Below are 18,746 nucleotides of genomic sequence, written 5' to 3' on the forward strand. Positions count from 1 at the left end.
GGTCTGCCACAAATTTGGTTAGTCTTTAAGGTGCTACAGGATTCTTGTTCTTTTCTACTGTCACTTACAAAAATTTAGAGACAGTTATTTGCTTCCACAGTTCCCTCTGTGACATCAAAAATCAGCAAAACCCCTACCATTTCCTCTCATAGCTAGTATATTCATTTCCAGAATTCATCTCTTTTCCCGCAGAGTTGGAATATTTATTAATGTTCCACGAAATCACATGGCCCCTTTTCCTATATAAGATAGCCTCAGATGGCATAACCTAACATATAACATAATTCTCTGCAAAATTTCAGTTTACAGTGCCTTATGCCCAGGATAGGTCATGTGTTTGAAACAGATGCAGCTGGTTCATGTACAAATTCCTTATGGGTCTGCCCTAGCCAAAGAAGGATTATTTTATCTGCAATTGGTTCAATCATAAATACCAGGATTTTTTTTTAAAAAAAACCTCCCAAAGGCTACAGATCACCTGAACAGCTGTGCTTGCCAAAAGTCTTTGCTTCTTTTTTTTTTTTCTTGATCAACACTTGTGACATGCCTTTTCTATTAACGGATGGAGGCTAATCCAAAGTAAATATTTGATGCTCATACTGCTTGCATATTCCCTGCCTCTTCCACAGGACTCGGAATTCAGACATACTGAGCTTCTAGAACAAAATTAACTACCTCAGAACACAATGAACTCTTGAGTGTTACTAATAATAATGTTGCTTAGCATTTATATAATGAATTTCAAGTGTTCCAAGCATTTCACAATCATTATTTCACCAAGCCTTATAACAAGGCCTGTCATTTCAGTTTTATTGTTGTCACTGTATTTAAGGTGGAAGGCTGGGACAGAATGGCTTGCCAAAGGCATAATAGTGAATTTTCTTCATTTGCAGTAAATAATGTACGACCACAGCCATGATGTTCATTAGCTATGAAGACTTCTATTTTAAATATTCAATATTCACAAATCAGTGTCTGAAAGAGAAGTATTAATCTGTTCTCCAGATAGGCTTCCCAACCACCCCGCTTTGGCGGGAGACTTCTGGTTTTGCAGCTTCATCCCCCGCTCTCCAGAAATCGGGAAGCGGGGGGGGGTGGAGGGGGGGAACATACCTGTAGGGTATTGAGCTCCTGAGCAGTTTGTAAAACGGCTGCCCCTTTAAGGCTGGGCAGGAAGGAGGAAACAGGAAGGGCTTCGGAGAACGGCCCCTCCCTTTCTTTGCTTTCGTTTTCAAAGCAAGAGTTCTCCGGAAGAAGATCTGGTAAGTATTTGTGTGTGAGAGAGAGGGAGGCGGCAGGGAGGGGGGGATTCCCTGGTATGAAGGCCCTCCCCCCCCTTTAGAAAGCGTGTGTGTGGGGGGGAGGGAAATGTCTACTAGGCACTCTATTATTCCCTATGGAGAACAATTCCCATAGGGAATAATAAGGAATTGATCCGTGGGTATTGGGGGCTCTGGGGGGGTATTTTTTGAGGTAGAGGCACCAAATTTTTAGTATAGCATCTAGTGCCTCTCCCCAAAATACCTCCCAAGTTTCAAAACGATTGGACCAGAGGGTCCAATTCTATGAGCCCCAAATATGGTGCCCCTATCCTTAATTAGTTCCTATGGAAGAAAGGCATTTAAAAAGGTGAGCTGTCCCTTTAAATGTGATGGCCAGAACTCCCTTGGAGTTCAATTATGCTTGTCACATCCTTGTTCCTGGTTCCACCCCCAATGTCTCCTGGCTCCGCCCCCAAAGTCCCCAGATTTTTCTTTAATTGGACTTGGCAACCCTATCTCCAGAGAAGTTTTAATTTGTTCTCACTCCAACCAGCTTTTAAACAGGTGAGAAGGAGAAGAGTCCCCTTTGACTACCCCCCATCAAAAAGGATATAGTGGGGATCATGGGAACTGCATAGACAAAAGCCATATGAGATAGAGGCTTTAATAAGGAGCAGCATTGGGGAGATTGAGTAAAAAGGCCAGCCCTGGAAGCAGAATCAATTATTTGCCCAAAATATAAAACCTAGAAACATGTAGAAATACAAGTTTGTAGCAGTTCAGTGACAGTCAAATTACATAGGTCCTTTTCACACTTACCAGTGGAAATTGAAAGGGAGCCGGTATTGTGCCAGCCTGGAGTAATCCAGCACAGGGATGGGAGTTTTCAGACACATTTTTTTTCCCCCAGTAGGGTTCTGTGATTGAAGCAAGCCATTTCACACTATTCCGCTTTTATCTCGCTTCCACGAGCGCTGGCTGTTTTCGTGCCCTTTTTTGCCCGCCGGCACACAATCTCCGGCTTTTTTTGGGGGGGGGGGAACATTGGGCTAAGAAAACAGCAACACCATAGGATTGGATACACAGTTTAAGTGGGAAGAGAGTTTACAATGCCTGGCAATCTGAACATGGTCTGTGGCTCTCCCCCTAATATTTATACCTGCTGCAGCTTGGCGCAAGTCACTTTCCAGCCAATAGCCTGTGAGCATGGATGGGTGCACATCAGGCTGGGTTAGCAACATCTGTCTCACCAATCACTGTTGGTCTGTTCTCCCACCAAAACCTGCTGCCCTATGGGCAACCCCTCTCCAGGTGGCAACAGCCCCCCCCCCCCATAAATGTGCCTCAGAGTCACCTACAAACCAATCACATTCCCATGACTCCTGTGTGGGCATGAAAGTGATAGCAACAGGTGACAGACCAATGCCTGGTGTCCTGATCTCCCACTTGGAACTGTGTATCCAATGGGTTACAAAGTGTCAGCCGTAGTGATTGCGTGCCAGCAGGCAAAAAAGGGCACGAAAACAGCACTCCCGGAATCACTATGGGACATTTCACACAGTGTCCCATAGCGATTTCAACCCAGAAGGAGGGGTTGAAAACCGAAAGAAGCTGCTCTTTGTTAATAATGACTCAGGAATGCCTCACTACCTGGACAGCTGTGGGACTGTGTGAAAAGGTGAGAGTATTCCGGTAGCAGCCAGTTACTGAATCGGGTCTGTCTGAAATGCCAGTCGAAACGCATTACTGTTCAGTAACTGACCAGCTGCCATACCGGAATACTTAAGCTGTGTGAAAAAGCTCATACAGTGGCTGAAAATAATGAAGATATAAATCAGCCTCCACAAGGTCTGGATTTCACACTATTATTAGACAACTGCTTTGGCTGTACAAATTTACACCAAATAGTTCCTATCAGACTACAGTCTTGACTTTAAGCCGTTCAAAAATCAAAACCCCACCACTACAGACCACTGGTTTTTTAAAAGCAGGAAAGCACAGGAACGCAGTTCCAGCTGTCTTGGTGTCAGAGGGTGTGGCCTAATATGCAAATGAGTTTCTGCTGGGCTTTTTCTACAAAAAAAGTCCTGCACATGTTTATTACAAAAACATAAAAACCTTGTTGGGCCCAAGTGGGGCCTCATAAAATCATCGAAGTGACAAATGCACAAAAAAGAACCATATATGATCTGATGCATTTCAGCATGCAGAGGCTGCCATACCGGAATACTTAAGCTGTGTGAAAAAGCTCATACAGTGGCTGAAAATAATGAAGATATAAATCAGCCTCCACAAGGTCTGGATTTCACACTATTATTAGACAACTGCTTTGGCTGTACAAATTTACAACAAATAGTTCCTATCAGACTACAGTCTTGACTTTAAGCCGTTCAAAAATCAAAACCCCACACCACTGGTTTCTCAAGTCTGTTATCAGTCCTGGTCAGCTAGTATCATTAACAACAAAAACCTAGTTTGTAAAAAACAAGGTAAAGGTAAAAAAAAACCCCCAAACAAATAGAAGTTAAAGGCTTAAATCTGTATAATTTTAAAGCCCTAATAATTTGAAAGCACACTTCTGCAAAGAATCCTCACTGCTCTTATACCTATGTGCATGACAGAAAATAACTAAAAGTCATAAATTTGGGTCATGAATATATGTGGGAAGTGCTTTGAACTACAATTGTAGAAAGAGCACATCTAATGTTGTACATAGACTTAATTCATGGATGGGAGAGGGCTTATAAGGAAAAACATTTGACTTCTAGAATCATCATTCTCATCTCTACTTTTAGCAAAAAAACCCCAAAAGTCTGCCCACATTCTTCCTATACAAACATAGTAAATTAATGTTCATAAATATAATTTTCCATGTGTCTTGGCTTAGTCATCACCAGACATCACCATACAGAGCCTGAGGTTATATACTGTGATCAGCTGATAGCAGTTAATAGCCAAGAGCTGAATAAGCTGATCTATGTTGTTGGATAATAATGATAACTGTTATCTATTACGCTTGCTTAACCTCTGTTTTGACAGGGTCTTAACCTAAAATTTTAGCTTATGAAGCACCTATGCTGGGCATATCAGATTTCCATGTAATCATTCAATCAGATACAGAAGTATTTGCCGTTTAAAATTTTTAGAGCTGCAGAGTGTTAAACCTGGTGAAAACACCTTTGGCATAATGCAGGAGTACTCAGATACTGTTGTTCAAAAAACATACATTTGCTATGTTATAGGCATGTTTCTGATTTTTCAATAAGGAATGCCCACTGCTTAATTATTTGACTTCAAGAAGTTTTAAAAAAACTTTTGTTTACTGCAGTTGCTATCTGTTTTTGGGAGGAAACATAAGATTTCATTTTCATATATTATTTGTGGGGGATAGCTGGAATTTATTTCCACCCAATAAAAATGTCCAGACAGATGAAGTGTAACAGGGTTACAATCAATATCAGAATGTCTCAGATTGAAAATTTAGCAAGCAAATTATTTTTTAAGAACTATTGACATTCCAGGAGGGCAATGTTGTACACTTACATTACATAAACTTGCCTTGGCTGTGATAGTAATAAAGACAGATTTGTAAATTGTGAGAAAAAGACCCCTAATTTCAGAACATCGTAATCACCCATTTGGTTGTTAGGGTGCCTGGAGACTCAACTCACACATATCTGCCAGGAGAACGTCTACCAGACTGTAAGGGACATGTGAGTACTAACAGCCACAATGTTGCAGCAGCACTCTGTGTCTCTGGAAGAGTGCTAACCAGGAGAACAGATGGGTTTCCAGCCGCTCCATGTGTGCACCATCTTGGCCGCTGCAGCAGAAGAAGTTGCGCCACCAGGAACTGTCCAGGCAAGCGGTTTCCAGCCTTGACCATAGAATCCATATGGGAAAGATAACATCATCATCAGCTATCTTCTTGCAGTGCCAGACTACATTACAGCGAAGCAGGAGGCTCACGTACTCAACAGATTTCACCTATGCATAAGGCAATCAAGCTTATCTTAGGTGTGGATCCTGTCAGACTGCATAAAGCCTTTGTCCAACAGAACCCAAGACAAAGGATGGTGCCAGTAGAGGAATGAAGAAGAGGAAGAACATCTTCACCCATAGCCAAGTTTCTTTGTATAGATCAGGTGTTACTTTAGGTAGAATTTGGCCATCTATTGTCACCTTTTAGATAAGTTTTGATAGCTGTAATCACCTCCACCCAAATAATTTCATCCATTCTTTCCCTTAATGGTCATCTTGGAGCCTTCCCCTTTGGCCCATTGTTACCTGGAAGTCCAATCAGGTAACCAGGGACAAGTCTGCTCATTGGTCAGATATGGGCATCCAATCAGGTGCCCCCAATAAACTGCCTATTGGCTACCGCATAAGTCCAGCTCTTATGGTCATTGCGGAGCCTCCCCTTTTTCTGAGGTCATGTACCAGCTGACCACCTGTCATCCGCCCATGTACCTCCCATTCCCTAAGGGCTCAAGGTAGTCCTTACAACCACAGTCCCAACTCCCCACAGGTGTGCATCTAGCAGTACCCCATTCCTGCTGTTTAGATACATCCCCGATTCCTGATCAGTTGAGGGTCCCTTCCCCCTAGTCCTCGTTTGTCGCCATTGGAGCCTTCCTTGAAGACTACGATTGGTAATTATCACCCTGTTTGTCCATCCTTATGTTACCTCTATGCATTTCTCTCTATTTTTATTAGGACTGTATGTGTATTGTATGTATTTATTACCTTGTATGTGAGTTCTATATTTTTCTGTAATAAATTTTTAATTGTTTTACTTAATTAGTGTCCTTGGTAAATTTGGCAATTATTTCTGGAAGTGGAATCCTGTATACATAGATTCTAGATTCTTTTTAAGCCAAAGGTGCCCACCTGTCAATTCCCCAACCTCTTTTGAGGGCATTTTGGCTTACAAAGTCACCCTGAAAGTGAACAGAAATAGGAATCACAGGAACAAAAATAATGTTATTAAGGGGAGTAGGAACATATCCTGCAGAAGATAAAAGATAGGGTGGTAAACATAATGGATAAGAAAACTATTTGATTTTGAGGAGTGGGGAGACTGCATTGGATTTTTTTAAAAGAAAGGATAGGCATCTTCTTAAGAAAATAAAATAAGTAAATTAAATAGATAAGTACATTTAGTATCCTTTCTTTCTCCTTCACTACAATATGTGTTAATCAAGTCAGGGAAATGGTATAATCAGTAAAGAAACCCTGTTGCAGACATTTTGAGGTCAGCTGTGTTGTCATGACAAACTGCTAATAATTGTTAGCCTCATATAGCTTAGGCTGTCCTGCAGCTAGTTTTGTTTCTCTGAAGAGCAATGACCTAGGCAGTGAAACAAAATTCTATTTTTCCCCATATTGGAGATATGCTCAAAATAAATGGGTGTTTATTTTACCTTTTTATCTCCCATGCTAAGTGAAACAGGTGAAATTTATCATTCAGCAAAAACCTGCAATTAACAAATGGTTTCTAATTTAGTAAGTTGGAAGTAGTTTTATTAATCAAAATTCTCTGGGTCACCTTTTTTGCAAAGAACAAGAGACCAAACAGAGATGGGCAACTCCATCCTAAGACCTTGATGCTGACAGATGCTGTAATGGTGCCAGTGCTGGTGGCTGAAATCTGTCACCATTCTGCAGAGGAGAAATAAGCGAGACCAAAACTCCTCACCTAGGCTCTGACCATATATTGAGCATTAGGGGAGTGCTCCAAGAAAAAAAATATATAATTTAGGATATGGGGGAGAAACCTTTATGAGGTATGATATTACCAATTTGGGGTTCAAATTGGGGGGGGGGGCAGGAGGTGTCTGGTGTTCAGGGCCATTATTTTCAAAGAGGAACCAATTGAAAGTCTGATCTAGCTGTTTTTAAATATAATGGCACCCAATTTTCACAGAATAAAGTCCTCCCTCTAATCTAAATATCCTTTAAATTTCTAGCAGAATGGACAAAGGGGTTCAGTTCTTCAAACACCCCAAGCAGGTGCCTTTTGGTGCAGATATACTGCTCTCCTCTGATTCATGTGGGGGGCGGGGGTGATGACGGCCCAACAGAATAGCACTTGCTGCTGTTGTTTTTTAAAAATCCTGTCTGCATCCATTTTGTAAAAATGTAGTCTTATAGCGACTGACAATTTTAAAAATTACCTTTTAGCTGACAACTCTGCATTTGCCATTCTTCCTTGTTTTGGATCACTGTTTCCTTTCACAAAGGAAGGACTGCTTCCTTTGCAGAAAACCTGCCCCATCCCTGCAATCTTTGAAAATAGTTTAGTTTTTTTCAAAAACATATCAAGCACACATATATAACACATCAGTTATCCAATTGCTATGAGACATGAGTCTTCACACTGGACATCCTCTGCAGAGATACCTTAACTAGTAATTTGTGCTACTACTATTTAAGAAATTCCTGGAGGAGGAGATGCCACCAGAGAGGGAGATGGAGACTTGGGAGTCTGAGGGCTAAAGTCCATGATATGTTTGATTACAAGTTGTCTCCAGGTTCACCTCCAAGAACAATAGTTTAAAACCATAGAAGCTGCCCCTTCACTGCAGACAAGGGGCAGCAAGAGTGGAGAGTGGTTCTTGCTTCCTCCAACCTTTCTCCCAATGCTAAAGAACCCCCAGTGAGAAGTTATTTACATGAATTTGGAGCAATACCTTGAGTAGTCTAAGCACTCTGCACAGAGTCCTTCATGGAAATTCCTTGTCTGAGGCTTATCTGCAGAAGTTATTGGTTGAGAGCACTCACCTCCTGACCCCTTGCAAGGATTTGATTGGAAGGAAGAAATGCCACTTTATGGGCATTTCAGAGAATCAAAGTAAAACAAGATGCCTGATGGTAAGCACTCAAACACAAAAACGACAGGGTTTGGGGTTTTTTTTTTGTGTGTGTGTTTTTTATAATGTATGAGCGGCCCAGGGGAGCAAAACTCAACCCTTTCCATTTTTATTTGGAATTTCCATTAATATAATAGAACAGCAAGAGCTACATGTGGAGGGAGGAAGAAGGCCATTTCCCCGCCAGCTCCCTTTGAAGGGAGGAGGGCTGAGTGAGATGTGGGCCAAGCGTTCTTGCTTGGCCCGCCCTTCTTCCAGCCCACTTCCCCAGTTCAGAGGGACTCAGCTGGATGGGAAATGGCTGCCCGCATGCTTCTGCCTCCGTTCCGAATCGGCATTTCTCTCTTTAAATCACTTCTCCAAGCCAAGCCAGCCAGCATTTAAAGTTGCTTTCTTTCTACTCTCTCCTCCCTCATCTATTTTCCTTCCTTCCTTCCTTCCTTCCTTCCTTCCTTCCTTCCTTCCTTCCTTCCTTCCTTCCTTCCTTCCTTCCTTCCTTCCTTCCTTCCTTCCTTCCTTCCTTCCTCCCTCCCTCCCTCCCTCCCTCCCTCCCTGTTTTGCAGCTCTCTGACACCTGATGTTCATGTCTTGTAGCTCTCAGACCTCTGACATTTATTCCATGTGGCTCTTATGTTAAGCAAGTTTGGCCACCCCTGCTGTAGTCCCTGACCCATGTATGTATTTTTTTCATGCATGTGTGTTTTTTCTAATGTTTAAGAATCCTGAAAGAGCCTGCAAAACCTGGGGATTGGCAAGCCTACAAACAACCTATGTGCATCTGGCCAATATCAGGAGCCTTCTTAGCACAGGATTAAAGCATTGGTCATATTTCAATGAATTTATCAGACTGATAATACAATTATAAGCAGAATTATATGCTTCTAAACCCACTGACTTCGGTGGATTTAGAAAGGTGAAACTTTATTTAGGCTTTCACTGTAAGTAACTTCTCATATACTGCAAATGAAAAGTTAACTTTTCTATCAGTGCCTCATCCCACACTGTCTTCAATTCTCTGCATCTTTGTACTGAGATAGTTCCTACTTTCAAGCTTTTTTTACTTTCCTTTTTTTAACGTTTGCTTATAAAATTAAAATAAAAGATTAAGATCCCTGAGGAGGTCCAGTGGGATTAAGCTGAGCTCCATCTTGAACAGCAGCAGGGTTATTTTATATAGAGTTATGCAATATAACCAAATGAGATACTTTATTCCAAATAGCCTCTAAGAATTAAGGAAGAAGGAATGAGGCTAAAACTGTTTATCTCTGAAACTGTAACAACTGTCAGTTGTTGATCCTGGTTTATGGAAAATTCTCAGAAGTTGAAATGGAAAATTGGGGTGGGGGAAGAATGAAATAGTTTTCTCTGAGGCAGTGAAACAGAGTGTGAATTAAAGGGATAAGCTTGGATTCATATATTTGTTCTGCAAATGGTTGTTTATTGGGGGTCTTTGAAAGCAATTAAGCAAGTCTGCTCAATAACTTCATTGAGGTCTATTCAGTGGGGTTTACTCCCAGGAAAGTGTTTGTTGAGATCCCACTGTTAAAAATTTACTGATTACTTATTTCCCCAAAATTATTAAATCCTGATTTTAAAAAGATTGAAATCATTTTTGGAGACTGAGGTTTCACTGTACTACTTATTAGCAGAAAACTCACACATCCTGTCTTTTCAAAAGCATAAAGTCTAGCCTAAAATAAACAACTCAAGGCAATCAGTGGGGGGGGGGGGGCGGAATCACATGACAGTTTAGTGTACTGTCCCTAAACTATTGTTTTGTGCTGAGAATTCAACCACCCTCAGGGCCTTAGGTGTACTTAGAGCACAACAGCCACATCTGCCCATGAAGGCTAGCAGCTGGTCAGAGCAGTCATACTTATTAGCTGCATTTCACAAGTTCAGAATATTGTGCTTCTCCAGAATTGGGCACTTGAGACTGAGGCTGTGAAGAAACAAATTGTCTAATGAATTCAGAGCCAGCATAGTGTAGTGGTTAAGAGTGGCAGACTCTAATCTGGAGAATGGGGTTTGTTTCCTCCCTCCTCCATATAAAGCCAGCTGAGTGACTCAGTCACAGTTCTCAGAACTCTCTCAGCCCCACCTACCTCACAGAGTATCTGTTGTGGGGAGAGGAAGGGAAGGTGATTTAAAGCTGAAGGGCAGGGTATAAAACCAACTCCTCTTCCTCCTCCTCCTCCTCCTCACTGTTTGTAATGCTGTCAAAAACTGTAAAAGACTAGAATGATGTTTAATATGTATAGATTGATGTTGATAAGTTGATTGGGTGGACTATAAATTGGATATACATGTCCTTTTGTGATTCACCTAGATTTGCAAAAACAGCATTTGGCAAAGAATTTTATTACCTTTTATGGCTATCCAGACCAAATGGCCTAGCCACACTGTTTTATGTGACCATGTGACCAGTTAGTTTGCCAGACTGCTTGTATTTCAGCTCACAATACCTGATCCCCTCGTCTGATGAAGTGTGCTTAAGAGAGCACACGAAAGCTTACGTTCTGAATAAAAATTGGTTGGTCTTAAAGGTGCAACTTGATTCCTGCTTTGTCAAAATATATGTTGTTAGTTTTGTTTTGTTTGTGTATAAAGGCTCCATAAGGGGAGAAGAAACGTTGCAATGTTACAATGTATTTTTAAGTTGGTGAAGCAAGTGAGTGTTGCTAAGGAGCAGTTAAAAAGTTCTGTAATTGATTGATCTGTGCTTGTTCTTTTTTGTAAAACCAAACTTTGGTATAACTTTTGTATAAGCTTTATTTCAGTTCCTGTTTGTAACATTTTTTATCTATTTGTTACAATAAAATTGAAATTTAAAAAAAAGCCACTAAGAGGAACTTTCCATCTCAGAATAAGTTTTCAGCTAGAAAGGATGCTTTGAAGGCTCTGGATTCTAGAGGCAATAAAAACAAAGCTTTACCAAGTGTCAGTAACTAATTGGACAAAACCTTCCTGAGATAGTATATAAGGGGCAGTTGAGAGAGTTAGAGGGGAAAGAGGCAGCAAAAAAGGAGCTGAAAGATGGTTGGAAGGCAGAAGATTTTCAGGAAGATGAAGTGAAGAAAGCTACCAGGTGAGGCCTTCCAAGAGCTGGATGAGTGAGAACCTGAAGGCAAACAGCATTCGCCATTTCTGTGGCGGCAGCAGCCCCTCTATGACAGCCAGTGTGACTTAGCAGTTGCCATCTCCAGGTTGGGAAATTCCTGGAAATTTTAGGGGTAGAGCCTAAAGAGGATAGGGTTTGAGGAGGGGTGGGACCTCAGGCAAATCAGCCATTTCCTCCTGGGGAACCACTATTGCCAATCTCCAGGTGAGGAGATTATTCAGAATTACAACTGCTCTTCAGATGGCAGAGATCAGCTCCCCTTGAGGTGGAGAGGAGTAAATGCCTTCACTTGGGGGGGGGGCACTTCACCAGAGCCTCTTTCTAGAGCTTGTTGTATTTTCCTCACAATGGGCCTTATTTCTAGTACTATAATAAAACTGATAATCTTTGAGATGCCACGAGACCCTTATTTTGTTCTTTGATTATTTAATATGCATGCATAACCTAACACTAAATTTAAAAAAGGGTGGTCAAATCTTCTTCAGGTCTTTTGTTGCTCTAGCTAATCTGAGCAATCTGATTTGTATTCTTGTGGTGTAAGGGAACTTCATTAGTATTCCTGCAAGGATCACCTGCTAACCCATTTGGCTGCATTCCTAAACACACTTGTCCGTAAGCAAAAAAACGAGCAATCCATACAGATGAGTAACCATCTTGAAGACTGAGGGCCCTATGGGTCTAGTTAAATAATCAGTAGACTGTAGGAGGGAGATGAGGAGGATATCCTCATCCATGCAACTCGTATAATTTCATTAATTGCTGCTGACTTGCTGATCCTGCAGAGCACAGCCAACGCTCAGTCCTTCAGCATCTTTAATGGTATCTGACTGCTCATTTTTGAAAAATAACTTAGATAAAAGGAAAGAGAATACAAACTGAGAAGTAAACTGCACATGCAAAAGCTTGTTTGCTGTTTGCAGACATACTCAGGCTTCCAGCTTTATCAATAAATTGCATTATCTATGCTGGAGGTGGTCCCAAGGGTATCTCTCAAGATAAGAACCACAAAACTTTCTAAATAAAAAGCACAGTCCCTGGGTATCTCTTATTTCTGAAACCTACTAGAATTTCTTAGAGGAAATATCCTGATCGGGCATGGATATGGATAAAAGGATTCATCTGCATAACAGTCATATGAGAGTTGCAGATTTTCCTCACTTCCTATGCATGGGATGCAAATTAATATTACGGCTACAATGTGCATGTAGAAGGGGCTTCAGCCTTCCCTCCTACATTGTTTTCCAAATTGGAAATGGTTCCTGGGGAGACTGTTGTTTCACAGCTCTCATCACATTCATCCCTCATGCTATTTTATGAGTCCTCCATCAACAGAGAGCAGCATTTCTGTGGCCAAAGGGGGAACTTGTTCCCATGAGGGAAAAAAGCTACTTAACAGTAGTAATCCAAGGGTGTAATCAGAAGCTGTGCTTTCTTTTAAGGACCTGACCCCAGCATAAGAAACAATGTTAATTCATATTGCCATGTTGCCCAAATACCTTATGGAAATGTCTACCTGGTCTGTAAATGACCTAGTTTTTCTGCTTTCATGAGTGTCATGAGTCACTTGCTTTATTATTGGAAGTATAAAAATACATTTATTTTAAACATCTATATGTTGCAACAAGCAACACTGTAAAATCTAAATAAGTGAGGAAACATTCCAAGGTGCACACAAATCAACATCTGATGCTTACATAGTAAAAGATTATTATCTTGTTTTTATGGACATGCACTTTGAAAGTTACCTTATAAATAACAAGGTATAAAGTTCTTATTTAGCTGTCATTTTTACATTTTTTAATTAAGAGGGGGAAGTCATTAAAAAGAGACAAAATAATCTACAGTTATTTCAGAAAGGTTTAGTCATAGCTTAAAAATTAATCTAAGCAATGTGTAGAATTACTAACATTGCTTAGTCACATTTAATATTTCATTGATACAGTTCCTGTACTGACAGAGCCCCCCCCCCTCAAAAGCAACCACTACAGTAGCTGAGTGTTCAACGGTTGGTGGAAATTACTCACACCGAACAAACTTTTATCTTTTCCCCAGCTTGCCTTCCTTACTAGAATGCCATTACACATGCTATAGTCATGCCATAGGGTGAAGAGCCAGCGACATTGCCTTGGCATGGAATGGAAGCCTCTTGCTACATGTTCTTATTACAAAAAAATCTTGCCAAGGCAGTAATCCAAATCTAGAAATTTAGAAAGTAGAAGATGTAGTGGCTGAGAAGCAGTAGACCTTGAAAAAGCACACAAAGAGATAAGTGAAAGCAGACATAGACTCCTTGTGTTGCACTCAGGAAGGAAACATATACTTTTATTATGACAAATGTCAAGGAGAACAGGAACATTCGACTTTGGTGTCTGACACAGAAGATGAATAGGTTTTAATATCACCTGCTGCAAGCCCTAAATATCAGTGGTGCTAAAATACAGGTGCCAGCCTCCAAGTGGGACCTGAGGATCCCCCAGCATTACGGCTCATGTCCAGACTACAGAGATCAGTTCCCTTGGAGAAAATGGATGGAGGGTGGAATGTTTGGCATTGTACCCCACTAATTTCCCTGTCCTCCCTAGACTCCATTCCCAGATCTCCAGGGGTTTCCCAAACTGTATCTGGCAACCCTGTCCCCCACATCCTGCCAGTGGCTGGGGAGGGGGACCTGACAGCTGTATGCAAAAACATTGTAGGCAGTGTTCCCTCTAAGATGAGTTAGTGTGAACTAGCTGACAGTTTTTTCGCCTCCAGCTCACATATTTTTATCTTAACTCAGGAAAGATGGCCCCAGAGCAAACTAATTTATGCAGTAGCTCACAACTTTAATGCCAGTAACTCAGCAAGTAGAGTTTTTGCTCACAGGACTCCACAACTTAGAGGGAGTGTTGACTGTAGGATTAGGCAACAGAACTTTAGCCAGCTTTAGAGACAAAGCTGTGATTGGGTCATCAGAAAGCAATGTAACTGGGAGAGTTAATTTTTTAAAATAGCATATATGTTTGGAAAAGGCACTTGGAGAGAGAAGGGTGCCAAGACACAGTAAGGTGGGGAGGGCAGGAGTATCCATTGCTAAGCTACCAGCAGCTGAAGCTAGTCCTTCATGTGGGTAAAGGGTGCTAAGAATACAAGGTAACAATTCACCCAGTCTAGGTTTGCTGATTATTTTCTTTTCTTTATTTGTTAGAAACTGTATCTTTGCAAGCTCATGTACCCTATTTCATTTGCACTGGTATTTTGAATAGAATGTATGTTAGTAAAATAAACTCCTTTTCATTTTTCTATTTTTATTTATATGTAGATCATAGCCAAAGAAAAATGATAAAACATATGGCTAAACAGAAAAGAACAAAACTTGTATATAAACAAATGCTATTTCAAACTATGCATACAATTATAGTTAGTTGGTGATTGTTTCCAATTTAATTACATATGCATTCCTATCTTTAGGATGACTATGGGGAACAGTTTCTTAAAAAATGGACTGCCCAGATAGGCTCAGAATTGTGCCAATGGGGGGGGGGGGACTGAGGGCTCCTGCCTTTCCCATCAGTTTTCTTGTGCAAAAACTGCATTGGGAGGAGTTATCTCATCTATTTTGCTGCTCCACATAGGGTATCTATGCATGTGGAGCAGCAAATCTGTTGTCAAAGCCCCCTCCTCCCAAGTGTGGTTTTCATACAAACAGCTTGGGGGGCAGCAGGAGCCAGGGCTGGATTAACAATTAAACCAAGTAGGCACTGGTTTATGGGCCTCCATGCCTTTAGGGGCCCCATGCCAGTCCCCCTCCCCAGTTTCCCCCTTGCTTGCTGCCCTCCCAGTCTGCACATACAGCCAACAACTGAGCCGCTCTTTGCCTGACTTGGCTACTGCTGGCATTGTTGCCAAGTCGGCCTCTTCCCCTTAGCTTTGTCAACAGGAGCTTTTAAGAAGGTACCTACAGGCTACAGCAAGGGCTGCAGGTTGCAGGGCAAGTGCTCTAACTCTGAGATAATTTGCAAGGGGATCCTCAAGATTTTGACTCCCTAGTGGCCTCCACAGGGTTTAATCCAACCCTGGCAGGAGCCCTCCTCCGCCCATGGCACCATTCTGAGCCCATTTGAGCTCTCTTTTTTAAATCACTTCCCACAGCTTTTGTGTAGCTATGGAGAACATGCACAAAACAGGTGACCAAACGGAAGAAAAAGGAGTGGGAGGAGAAGATTGGATTTATATCCTGCCCTTTATGTCTCAGAGCGGCTTACAATTTCTTCTCCCCACAACAGACACCCATGAGGTCAATTGGGCTCAGAGAGCTCTTTCAAGAACTGTGAATCCTGACAAGCCTGCAGCTCATTTTCCTGCTGGTCAAGGCTGGCTACACAGGGTTCCTCTTCTCCTGAGGAGTCCTTGCTATTACTGAGCCCTGGCTGACCCATGACACCTAGGCCGTTTTCCCACTGACCTTACTCCAGAGTGACGTCCCTCTTCACCGCGCAGCGTCTGTGCGGATTTCCCACCACCTGCTGCGCACAACCAGGAAGAGCCGTGGCTTTTGCGTCGCAGATGTAAACTGGTTTTTAGTGGTTTACATCTGCGACGCAAAAGCCGCGGCACTTCCTGGTTGTGCGCAGCAGTTGGCGGGAAATCCGTGCAGACGCTGCGCGGTGAAGAGGGACGTCTCTCCAGAGTAAGGTCAGTGGGAAAACAGCCCTAGTTTTCACCATCCTGCATAATTTTGTGTCATCTGCAAACTTGGCCACTACACTATTCACCCCTAGTTCCAGTTCATTTATGAACTAAGGCCCCAATACGGATCCTTGAGGAACCCACTGCTTATTTCCCCGCATTGTGAGAACAGTCAATTGATTCCTACTCTTTGCTTCATGTCATTTAATCAGTTTTAATCCATCCTCTTATTCCAAAACTGCTAAATTGAGTCAGGAGTCTTCGGTGATAGACCTTGTCAAAAGCTTTTTGACAGTCCAGGTATATAATGTCTACCGGGTCACTTATCTACATTCATGTTCATTCACTTTCTGAAAGAACTACAAAAGGTTGGTGAGGCAGGACTTCCCTTTGCAGAAGCCATGCTGATTTTCTCACAGCAGGCTTTGTCCCTCTATGTGCAAAATAAATTATGGTCTTCTGGTACAGCAGCTGAATTCAGTGATAGGTTACATATACGGGTTAGTAGATCAACTATCTCACAGCTGAATTCCTTAAGAACTCTTGGGTATATGCCATCAGGACCTGGAGACTTAACAGTTTTTAATTTCCCTAGCAGGTCTAGAACTTTATGTCTGGTTGCTTCAATTTCACTCAGTTCTTCAGATTCCTTTCCTGAATTTTTTATTGTTGTTAAGTCACACAGTCGAGCCTGACTCTTTGTGACCATGGAAAAAGTCATGCCAGGCCCTCCTGTCTTCCACCATCCTCCGAAGTATGCTCAAATTCATAGCAGTTACATCAGTAATGCTGTCCAGCCATCTCATCTTTTGCCATCCCCTTCTTTTGCCTTCTGTCTTTTCCAGCATCAGGATCTTCTCTAGTGAGTGCCCCCTTCTTATTTGATGGCCAAAGTATTTAAGTTTCAGCTTCAGCATCTGGCCTTCCGGGGAACTACACAATGGTTTCAGGTTTCAGAGTAACTATAACAGCTTTTTTAAATCTAGCAAGCAGTGGGGGGGTTGGGGTCTCATTTATATGTAATAACAAATCTTGTTTCACTTAACAGGAAAAGACAAGCAAAGCAAATTCAGACTTAGAAATTAAAAAATTAACTGATCTCAGTAATATGGATTCTTCAGAATAATCTGATTTTCAGCTAAATAATTCACTACAAGAAACCAAAATATCTGATTTGTAAAATAATTTTCTAAATTAGGCATAATAAACTGGCTCATAATTCTAGAGAGTATAAATTGCTCCCATAATTTATTTTGCACATTTGGAGTGTAGGAACGGCTTTCTCTCTCCAGTACATTTTAAAAATTGGTTTTGTTTATACTCCACCTTTCTGCTCAAGGGGAACCCAAAGTGGATTGTGTTATTCGTCTGTCTTCCTTTCTGTGAGGAAAATATAGATTTGGTCACAAGAGCTGTTTGTAAGTTATAAGGCAACTTTGCACTTTACAGTGCAATTGTATTTCTGCTGGCAATGATGGCATTCCCTGCAGCAGAAGCATAAATTGTGTCATGCTGATGGCAGCAGCCAAATAGCTGCAACCAATCCAGACTCCTGGCACATGACCCTAAGTAAGGCCTGCTTTGCATGTTTGCTGTAGGAATAACCAGTGTACCCACAGCAAACACAATTGTAGTAGAAAGCATAAAGTGTCTCAGGCTCTTCAAAATGTTACACTAGCAGAAGCTGTGCTAAGGATGCTTCTTGTAAGGCATCAGACAAGGAACATGTGGATGGAAAAAGAGCATGGTGGGAGGAGGAATGCTAAATGCAGGCCTATCTGCCAAGCACAAAAAGCAACCCACCACAGAGTGCAAGACACAAAAGACAATGTTTGCCACATATCAAATATAGGACTGGCCTCTTAAAAAATTTTCTAGATGTGGGAAGTTTATATTGGTTTAAATATTGGTGAACTGGGAAATGCGTATTTCCAGGGCTTTTTTTAGCACAAAAGCACGGGAACACAGTTCTCACTGGCTTATGGGGTGTGGCTTAATATGCAAATGAGTCCCTGCTGGGCTTTTTCTACAAAATGCCCTGCTTATCTTTATTAACAGAGGCTACAGGTAGTTATGTTGGTGCAAAGCAAAATCCACAAAAGTCATGTATTTTACTTTTATTACATGTTTATTATAATATTAAACAATGTGCAAACATTTGAATTCTTCAAACTCTTCATGAGGTTGGATGTTAGAAAACAAAAAAAAGCATGGGAAGAAAAATATTTGCAGGACCTGATCTTAAGGCCTCTTCCCTGAATAGAGTCCATATTTTGCCTATTTTAGTTACTCTACAATCACCACAATGCCACACCGTTCACTGTCAGCCTATGAATGCTTACTCAGAAGTCTCTCATTGGATTCAGTGGGTTTTAATTGAAGTAATTATGTATGGGAGATCACAACCTTGAGTTCAAAAGTAAACATTGTTTTCCTCATATCCACTAATTTGAACTGTGTTGCAAATCCTGCACTCAGATCTCCATTCCATGCACATAAGGGCTTATTCAGATGGGGACCCTTGTGCATGGGGAGAGGGAACTTAAGCTTCCCTCCTGCTCTATTTTTTTCAACCTGAAATGATACCAGCAGCACAAATTTGCCCTGTGGGGGAAATTTACAGTACATGTGGTTTCCTCAGTGGGACAAATAGTATTTCTGTGGCTTTTTTAAGTTTGAAAAATGATGTGAAAGAAAGAAAGTTAACCCCAGTCTCCCCACATACCCATGGTTCTGATCCACAAAAGCCTATGTATCTGGTAGAGTTCCTAATCCTGGCCTAGCAACTGGTGCTAGGGTGGGGGAGGTTAGAAAAAGGGTCTG

The sequence above is a fragment of the Heteronotia binoei genome, chromosome 3 (assembly GCF_032191835.1).
Source record: "Heteronotia binoei isolate CCM8104 ecotype False Entrance Well chromosome 3, APGP_CSIRO_Hbin_v1, whole genome shotgun sequence".
In the NCBI taxonomy this organism is placed as follows: Eukaryota; Metazoa; Chordata; class Lepidosauria; order Squamata; family Gekkonidae; genus Heteronotia; species Heteronotia binoei.